Raw genomic sequence first — 10,387 nt, 5'->3', positions numbered from 1 at the left:
CTGATGTTTTTTAAGTGAAGCAGGTAATGGTACTTTTTCTTAGTAGTAACATCCAGAAGGATGCGTCCTGTGTTTCAGTGGGTCAGGAAATTAGAAAATCACTATGATATTTCAATTTTTGAGTGAATAAGGCATCGAAACTGTCATTTTCATCACAGAACATATGTTACTCTATTTTTCCCCAATCCTTTGACATCTCTGCAGCTTTATTTTCCTACTCAAGAAAATGGATATTTGAAATAGTAAGTAATTATATTTTTCTACATTTATTTAATGTTTCACTTACTATATTTTCCTAAACTGGGTTTGAATTGCTTGAGAAATAGAAAAAAAGAATGGGCACGATTATACTCATACTAATAAATGAAAACTATATAAGTGTCTAATATGTATACTAATCACTTTTTCTATGTATGCCGTTCTTTCTGTATCTATAAATATATGCTAAGTAGTTTAGCAAAGACCAAACATCAGTAAAAGATATTTTAAGTTCAGCAACGAGGATTGAGCTACAGGCCTGATATTGTAGGATTATTTCTCATTTTCATTTGTCATACAGGAAGATGTCCTTGCCTTCTATATAAAATAGGGAAAAATAAGCCTAGAACAGTGGTCGGCAACCTGCAGCTGGCGAGCCACATGTGGCTCTTTACACTTTTAATTCGCTCCTCTGTGTGCCGTGCAGCCTCTGCAGGAGTCAGGACTCAGCTCCTAACCTCTGTCAGTGCACGCCATGTGTGCAGCCCTCCCCCACCCCCCCACCCCCGGCAGCTGGCTCCAAGAGTGTAAGAGGATACCCGGTATCAACCCTAAACAAAGGTGTTCCCCCAACGCCATCCTTTCTTAAACCTCTCTCTTTGATATGTAAAAGTTCACTGAATATGTACTTTTGTCTCTCTCTCTCTTGACCTGAAGCTCCTGGTATTGGGAATTGGTTTTAATAAAGAAAGAGGTGTTCTAGCTTTTTGGGCTCCAAGAAGAGAGTACAAGGTAAAAGCCATGGACTCCATGATCATCCTTTCCTGGCTAGCTTGGTTTATTATTTCTTTTCTGCTACCGTGCTTCTCCAGACCAGGTGGGGTGGGGTTTAGAAATACAGTGTCTGGAGTGATCTTAAAACACATATTTTATTTTTGCACAAGAGTGGGCATCTTCCATGAAGGGATTCTCAAACCAGAGTTTTCTTTACCGTGGACTCTCATGTTCAGAGAACTCATGATTAAAGTTGTGAGCTAATGCCTTTAAATGCTGTTTTCGTTGTGAGCTAATGCCTTTAAATGCTGTTTTCATATTGATTATGACTTTCTGCATAATATAAGTGCCAATTAGAAATTTTTTGCAAGAGTGGAAACATTTCAACATCTCCTTCTCAGACACAGCTATCCCAGAATCAGATTCCTTTTTGAACACATCCATCTTATGTCTCACTGTAAAAACTACTTGTGAAACTCCCCTGCAGAGAAATATTAAATTCATAGAGAAAATGAACCATGTCTGCCAAATACACAAGCTTAGCTACCCACCCATTCCTTGTCCAACTGGGGCTGTACAAAGTCAGAGTTCTGCTCTCATAGGAACTGCACTACTTCTTCCCTCTTGCCAACAAGGCGAGAGAGCACCCTTCCCCTGAACAGCCACTTCATTTTTTCATGGAGAAGATACTAGTAGTGGGCATCCATACTCTCACCTAGGGTGGTGAATAGCCTGGATATAATTACAATTGTGAATTTCAAAAATTATCTTTACTGTGTCAATTGTCACAGAGTTTAGTTCAGCAGGGAGTTTTTTTGAATCCAGTCTATCATACAATGAGTGGATACAATGTACGGGTGTGCAACTTCTGTTTCTTGTGACTACACAAAAACACTGAGCCATGCACAGTGCATCATCTGTACATACATCAAAACATCAGATTATTATTCTGACTGAAATGAGCCAGAAGTAGAGGTGTAAGCACAGAATAATCATTTGTGGCATATAAGAATAATAAATGGCAATATGGTAATAATATCTAGAGAAAATAGGGATGAGGGACAGGAGGACTAGTCCATGATAGGAAGCTTGCCATAAAAACTGGTGAGTTCAGTTAGAATAGAGAAAGGTACATTATGACATTGATAGTTGGAACATATCACTCTGGACAGAGCTGGAGGCTGAAATGAATAAATGACATGCATAGTACCCTTTAATTAACAATATTTCAAACCACTATGTCATAAAGGAAATTTTGCAAACCTCAGTGTCACAAAGAAAAAGAGAGATAGAGAGAAAAAAGCAAAATGCCTGCCCCTGACATAGGCAGAAGAGGGTGAAGGGGAAGGAAACAAGGGACATTGGTTGTGGGGAAAATGCACTGGTGAAGGGTGATGTACATTCTATGATTGAAACTCAAGTATGAATAATTTTGTAACAAATATGCTTAAATAAAAAATTATTTTTAAAATGTTTCAGGCAGGCACTCTATTATAATTCCATTATGATGTATCATATGCCTTTAACAAAGTGCTGTTTTTGTTTTTGTGTGTATTTTTGTTTGGTTTCTTGCAGCACACACTAAAGTGTCAATAGATTTTTTCTTTCAGTGAAATCACTACTTTCTCTGGAACACTGTTCTTGCTTTTAAAGATTGTTAAAAGGTTTTTCTCTTTTACCTGTTTCATCTCCATATTGTAGGGTTTCAAATTTTCAGCATATTTTGTTATCAAGAGGAAATGTTTTGAAACGTTTTGCCTACTTACTATCAGAAATCAAAGCATTTTTCCTTGATATCCAGAATTAACAATCAGTGGATTCAAAAACTGTATTTCATGGTGGGTGTTACTTCACATCTACATCAGCTTAATCATAAACTACAGGGGAAAGGAAACACAATTTTTTTTTGATGTTAGAAGAAGTTATTTCATTTGAAAACAAATTATCTGTTTTTGCTCAAGATTTTGACAGAGAAACTTTGATTTACCTTCCAAGCCTGTTGAAACATTGGCAAGAAAATAATTCTGATATGGACACTATCTATTTTAAAACAGCACTTTTATGAGGGAAGCTTTTCTTATGTGGTTTCAGGATTTCAGAAACAGCAAAGCAACATTGGCCTTTGTTAAAAAAAAAAAAACAAAAAACCTTTGGATGCCACTGTAACGGAATTAAATTTTTGTCCCTTTAATATCGACATTGGCAACTTTAAAATGCAATTTCTGGATTAAAAACAAAGAACTGTGGAGCTCGAAATTTGAATGTTTTTGTACTAATTTAGAAAGATTGGAGAAACACAATGCGTGACTTAGTTCACAGCACAAGTGGTCTGCTTTGAAAGACCTGGAGAAGGAAGATATGTTCATTTTTAACACCTGAAATAATATTCCTGACTCATGTAATCAACTAAAAAAGTTACCGTTTGCTGTTCTTTCCTTGCTCAGGTCTACATACTTATGCAAACAATAATTTTCAAGCATGAATCTTATCAAGAGTAAATTTAGAAATCATCTCATCGATGAGAACCTGGAATCGTGCCTAAAATTAAAAACAATAACATACAAACCTGACTTACTCAAACTATACAAGGAAATGCAAGGCCAATGTTCACATTAGTGTTTGTGACTTTGTCAGTCATTGTCAGGATGTAATTTTCACTACACTGCAAGGCAAATTTTAAGGAATTTAATGTTATCAATAAATAATATCATTCTAAAGTTTTTGTTTTATTAGTTTGTGTTATTTGTATTATCCCGACCTATGTGGATACTTGCATGCAGAATAGTCTCAATAAAAACTTATTAAAACTAAAAACAGTGTACCATCCTATGCATTTTCGGCTTTAAAAATGTGGCACTCGGGGTTGGAGATATAACCAATGAGGTAAGACATTTGCCTCTCATGCAGAAGGTCCGGTGGTTCGAATCCCGGGCATCCATATGGTTCCCTGAGTTTGCCAGGAGCAATTTTCTGAGCATAGAGCCAGGGAGTAACCCCCTGACTGCTGTCAAAAAACAAACAAAACAAAACCAAAAATGTGGCTCAAAATAAATTTCAATTGTGGTTTTGGGCGAGATTTGGCTCAGTTGAAAAAGAAAGTTGCTGACCACTGGCCTAGAATATTGTAAGATCTTTCTTTCTCAAAAAATTTCATCAATCTAAAAGAAGATATCAATATTAATACAATAATATTAGGAGCTCTCAACACTGCCCTGTCATCCTTGATAGATCAAAGAGGCTGAAACCCAACAAGAATATACTAGCTCTGAAAATAGAAATGGGAGGAAGTGGACTAGTAGATATATATAGGACACTCCATCCTCAGAAAACTGGATATACAGTCTTCTCCAATGCACATGAGTCATTCTGCAGGATAGATCACATGATGGCCCATAAAACCTATCTCCATAAAATTAAGAGGACAGAAATTGTAGACTACATTCTCAGATCACAAGGCACTAAAATTAGAAGTGAACTACAAAGTGTCACAGAAGAAAAACTTTAACACCTGGAAATTAAACGGCACATTGCTGAACAACCAGTGGGTCAAAGGAAATCAAAACATTCCTGGAAAAAATGAAAATGAAGACACAAAATATCAGAATTTATGGGATACAGGAAAAGCAGTACTAAGGAAAATTTATAGCTTTGCAAGCACACATCAGAAAGGAAGAAGGGGCTGATATAAAAAGCTTAATGACAGCTTTTAAAAGTAGAAAATTGTCAGCAAAATGAGCTAGAAATAGGTAGACAGAAGGAAATAATAAAGCTCCCAGCAGAAATCAATGTAATGGAAATAAAAAATCAATTCAAAAGATCAATAAAAGCAAAAGTTAGTTCTTTGATAAAATAAACAAGATTGATAAACCACTAACAAAACTCACAAAGAAATGGAGAGAGAAACTTAATAAACTAGATTAGAAATAAAAATGGTGAGGCCGGAGAGATAGCATGGAGGTGGGGCGTTTGCCTTACATGCAGAAGGATGGTGGTTCAAATCCCGGCATCTCATATGGTCCCCCGAGCCTGCCAGGAGCAATTTCTGAGCGTAGAGCCAGGAGTAATTCTTGAGCGCTGCCGGGTGTGACTCAAAAACCAAAAAAATAACATATATAAAAAAGGAGAGATCGGTACAGATACTAAAGAAATTCAAAAGGTAATCAGAGACTACTTTGAAAAACTCTGTGATATGAAACTAGAATCTGGAAGAAAGGGATAAATTCTTGGACTTCTACAATTTTCCACGATTAAACCAGGATGATATAGCATATCTAAATAGATCTATCACTACTTAGGTAAAAAGTAATCAAAAGTCTTCCCAAAAACAAATGCCCCAGCCCAGATGGATTCACTAAATAATTCTTTCAAACCTTTTTAGAGGAACTACTACCAAACCTTTTCAGGCTTTCATGAAATTGAAAAATCAAAAATACTCTCAAATAGCTATTATGAAGCTAACATCACCCCGATACCAAAACAGACAGAGATGTTACAAGAAAAGAAAACTACAGACCAATATCCCTGATGAACACAGATACAAAGATTCTCAATAAAGTTCTGACAAATAGGATCCAATGCCTCATCAAGAAGATTGTACACCACCGCAAAGTACGATTCATTCCAGGAATGCAAGGATGGTTTAACATACATAAATCAATCAACATAATGCACCATATCAACAAAAAGAAAAATAAAAACCATAGATGTAGAGAAAGCATTTGATAAGGTCAAAAACCCATTATTGATAAAAAAAAAAACTCTCATCAATGGGAATGGAAAAACTTTTTTCAATATAGCCAAGGCCATCTACCAATAGCCAATGAAAAATATTATTCTTAATGGTGATAAACTAAAAGCCTTTTCTCTAAAATCTGGTACAAGACAAGGCTGTCTAGCTTACCACCCCCATTCAGCACACTGCTGGAAGTTCTTGCCATAGCGATTAGGCAAGAAAAAGATATCAATAGCATCCAGATAGGAAAGGAAAAAGTCAAGCTCTCAGGGTTTGCAGAGGACAAGATAAAATATCTAGAAAACCCTAAAGACTCTACAAAAAGCTTCTAGAACAATAGATTTATATAGCAAAGTGTCAGGCTACAAAATTAAAGCACAAAAATCAATGGCTTTTTTATACATCAATTATGATAGAAAAGAAATGGACATTAAAAATTAGTCCCATTGGGGCCAGACCAGTGGCTCAAGTAGTAGGGAATTTGCCTTGCACATGCTAACCTAGGGAAGACCACAGTTTAATCCCCTGGTTTCCCATATGGTCCCCCAATCCAGAAGCTATTTTTGAGCACAAAGCTAGGAGTAACCCCTGAGCATCACTGGGTATGGCCCAAAAAGCAAACAAAACTCATTGACATTAATGGCACACAAACTCAAATATCTTGTACTTAACTAATGATGTGAAGGACACACATACACGGAGAAAACTAAAAGAGCCCTGCTTCAAGAAATAAAAGAGGACACAAGAAAGTAGAATACTCAGGCTGGAGAGATAGCACAGTGTTAGGGCAATTTGCCTTGCATGCAGCTAATTTAGGATGAACTGTGGTTCAAATCCCAGCATCCATATGGTCCCCCATTCTTGCCAGGAGTGATTTCTGAGCACAGAGCCAGGAGTGACCCTTGAGCACTGCTGGGTGCTCAAAACACAAAAATAAATAAACAAATAAACAAACAAATAAAATGGCAATGCTCCCCAAAGCATTGTACAGATTTAATGCAATCCCTCTAAGGATACCCATGACATTCCTTAAGATGTCAGTTAAACACTTCTGAAATTCATTTGGAACAATAAACACCCACAAATAGCTAGAGCAACCCTTGGGAAAAGGACCATGGGAGGCATCACTTTTCCCAACAGTAAATTCTATTACAAAGTTATAGTTATTAAAACATCACTAACAGAAAAAGTTACATATTTTGTAAAACAAACAAACAAACAAACAAACAAAAACCGGTTGTTTTTCTGCTCCAAAAGAAGATGTTGGCTGTCTAATCTTCTTAGGTAGTTTGGTTCCAGCTGATACCTCTGAAGCCTCCTCAGAAAGGATGAGAGCAGATTCTCCTTTCTGCCTGAAGGCACAGCAAAGCACTGACATACCTGATACCTCCACAAATTAACCTTATCAAACTGCCAAATCACCGTATTTCTTTTATATCTATAGATCCTGGACACTTAGTAGAGCTGGAGAGACAGCACAGCAGTAGGGTGAAAAAAATTTTTGATCAGGGTTGGAGTGCTAGTAGAGCGGGTCGGGCATTTGCCTTGCATGTGACCCCAGTTTTGATCCTTACTACCATAATGATCCTTTGAGTTCATCATATCTGGGCACAGAAACAGGAGTATGGTATGGTATGGTACAAATACCAAACAAAGCAAAATGGAAGATTTCATGATTATTCATTTCTTATTAAAATTACTTATTATATATAATGTGCCCAGCAGTATGGCACATTTATTCTAAACCATCAAATACAGGCTTACCAGTATATCTGCAATTTTATGCATTTAATTCATACTAACAATTATATCACGTTTAGACTATTATAAAAGTTGGGGCCACAGTGATAGCACAGAGGTGGTGCATTTGCCTTGCATGCAGCAGACCCTCAATCCCTGGGAGGGACCCGGTTCAATTTCCAGCATCCCATATGGTCCCCCAGCATGCCGGGGGCAATTTCTGAGTGCAGAGCCAGGATTAGCTCCTGAGCAGTGCTGGGTGTAGCCCCAAAATCAATCAATCAAATAAATAAAGTTTTAAAAAAAGAATATTATAAATGTTAAGCAAGTTGTTCAAGGCACAAACTTTGGGGTTATCCAAAACAAAAAAGAAAAGAAATATCTAACTAGTATCTTATTTGAATTTATGACATATAATCTCAATTATACATTTTACACTGAAAAATATATATCTATAATATAAAATTTGGAAGCACACAAAGATCAAAAAAATAAATGCCTAGAAGTTTGTCAACAGCTGTCCACAGATAGACTTCTAAAAGAAATATATATATACATATATACTGTTGGCATTTTCTATTAATTGGTAAGATTTAAAATTAGAAACATGAATGCATTTGACCCAAAATATAATATTGACATAATCATGCATTTTAAAATAGCATAATATTTTTGGGTTTGGGGGCCAAACACAGGGTTTACTCCTGGCTCTGAACTCAAATTATTCATGGCAGGCTTATAGGGCCATATGGAATGCCAAGGACTTTGAACCAAAGTCAACTGCATTTGAACCAAAGTCAAATGCCCTCTCCACAATATTACAGTTCTAGTGCCATAACAACATAAATTTTGATGGCTGCCAAGAAGTCAATTACATGAACATACTTGGTTGACTTTGCCATTTCTAAGCTGAACATACTAGTTGCTTTTAATGATTACACTTTTCATAATTTTTCTTTATTCACTTAATACATTCATGAATATCCCTTATTGCAAGGTTTATAGAGAATATTATTTAGGAACTATATGCATGTGCTAGGGTTCTGTTCTTTTTTTAAATGGCAACATATTTTATTCAAGAATCAAACTTTGGGGAGTTTTTATTTACCATCAAATAATCTTATGTTGGAAAATTTTAACAAGTTTTTGGCACATTATTGAGATGCTAAAACATTATTTTCTAATAATTCTATCCTAAAGTATGTATGCACACCACTAATCTTTGCAGCTCTCAGTACAAAGCTAGAGTTGGAATCAACCTAGGTGTCCTAAAACTGACGCATAGATCATGTAGATGTGGTACAATGGAATACAACAGAGCTGTAAGGAAATATGCATTCATGCAATTTGCTGCAACATGAATGAAACTGGAATATATTATGTTAAATGAAGTCAGCAGTAAAAGAAGGATAGATACAGGATGATATTATTTACATGTGATATTTAGAATAACTGCATGAAGAAATGCAGTAGTCTAAATGGGAGTTGTCTCAAACACTCTTGGTCCCAGAGTAGAGCGAGGAGAAGGAAAGAAACTAAATGGAAGAGGAGAAACACAATATGAAAGGATGAGAACCGGGGACCAAGTGGTCTCAAGTGCACTAGTGGTGTTAAGGAAGGATAGGACTAAATATTGAAGGCACAGGCAATAATAGAATCAAGAAACCTAAACTTTAATGATGTAAACTTAAATTGGGCCTGTTATACTGACAGGCATAGGGACAAAGTATGGGATGCATTTGGAGAACAAGGGTAGAGGAAGGTTCACACCTGTGATGGGGTGGACCTGATTCATTTCGAAACCCAATTATGAAGGACTTTGTAAATCACAATGCTTTCAAAAAATTTTATAAATATTATTTTCTAGGACAACGTAGCTAGAGGTGAATATTATTAGGTGAAAAAGTGTTAGGGAGTAATGTTTAGAATCACAACTATATTGATTAATGTATTACCTCAAATGCCATTTACACATTTATATGCAAACTAGGTGTGTGTCAGTTGTAGTCATTCACTAATTGCTATAGCTACATAATCTGTTAATAAAAAATTTTAAATCCTTAAATGATTGACCTATGCACAGACTGAGACTCCTAGATTTAGAGGTCTGTCTGTATCATCCAGATCAGAGCAGAAGTCTTCCATACGGCACAAAAACACCAAGGGGAGAGTAAATGAACGTGAAAGGAGTCTATAGATAATCCCATGACAATATGTTCCAGGGATAGGGAAACCCTGTATCTCTTAGGCCAAGGGGATTCCTGTTTCAGATGACCCCAACATTTACTGTGCCTATGTGGGAGCGGGGGGAGAGACAAAAAAACACTAAATGATCCTTTTTTTTTCATTTTTTTATTTTTTCATTTTTTATCTAGTTTTGATCGAATTCTTTGTTTTGGGGTAAATATTGAAGTAGTTGTCCATTTTTTAATAATATATTTACTTTTTCTTTCTTCTCTTCTTCCTCCTTGCGCCTTGTCATATTTCCTATCTCAAGACCATGACAACTATGTGGTGCATATTTTTATGGCTGCAGTGCTCACTGAATATCTTATTTGATTCCTCTTTTTGAACTGTTGTGGTGTTTCACCTTCTTCTTTTCCCCATTGTCTCTCAAACCAAGGATGAGAGCCTCTAGAATGACTCTGCTCATAGTCGGTGTAGTCGATTTTTACCCCATTATATTACCTTTCTCTTCCTCAAACAAATCCACATAACTTGATCTTTCTAGCCCGCCTCCGAACTATGGAGGCACCAAGACCAAAGAGTTATAAGTAATTAACTAGACACAGAGGGGACCAGCATTCTAGCAGCCCCTGGGGGAAGAGTGGAAGATATGGGAGGCAGGATGGGAATGGTTGTGGGAGGACAATTCGGTGGTGGGAATTCCCCTGATTCAATGTAAATATGTACCTGGAATATTACTGTGAATGATATGTAAGC

The 10,387-nt window shown here is 36.5% G+C and overlaps 1 protein-coding gene across 1 annotated transcript in view; it reads left to right on the top strand.

The window, feature by feature from the left end:
* The window catches only part of UNC5C (unc-5 netrin receptor C), a 196,488-nt gene that overhangs the window by 101,841 nt on the left and 84,260 nt on the right, over positions 1–10,387 (top strand). The gene's annotated exons all lie outside the window — the stretch shown is intronic.

The sequence above is a fragment of the Suncus etruscus genome, chromosome 16 (genome assembly GCF_024139225.1).
Source record: "Suncus etruscus isolate mSunEtr1 chromosome 16, mSunEtr1.pri.cur, whole genome shotgun sequence".
NCBI classification, from domain to species: domain Eukaryota; kingdom Metazoa; phylum Chordata; class Mammalia; order Eulipotyphla; family Soricidae; genus Suncus; species Suncus etruscus.
Note: the sequence above shows the minus strand (reverse complement) of the source record. Positions and strands in the feature narration are given on the sequence as shown.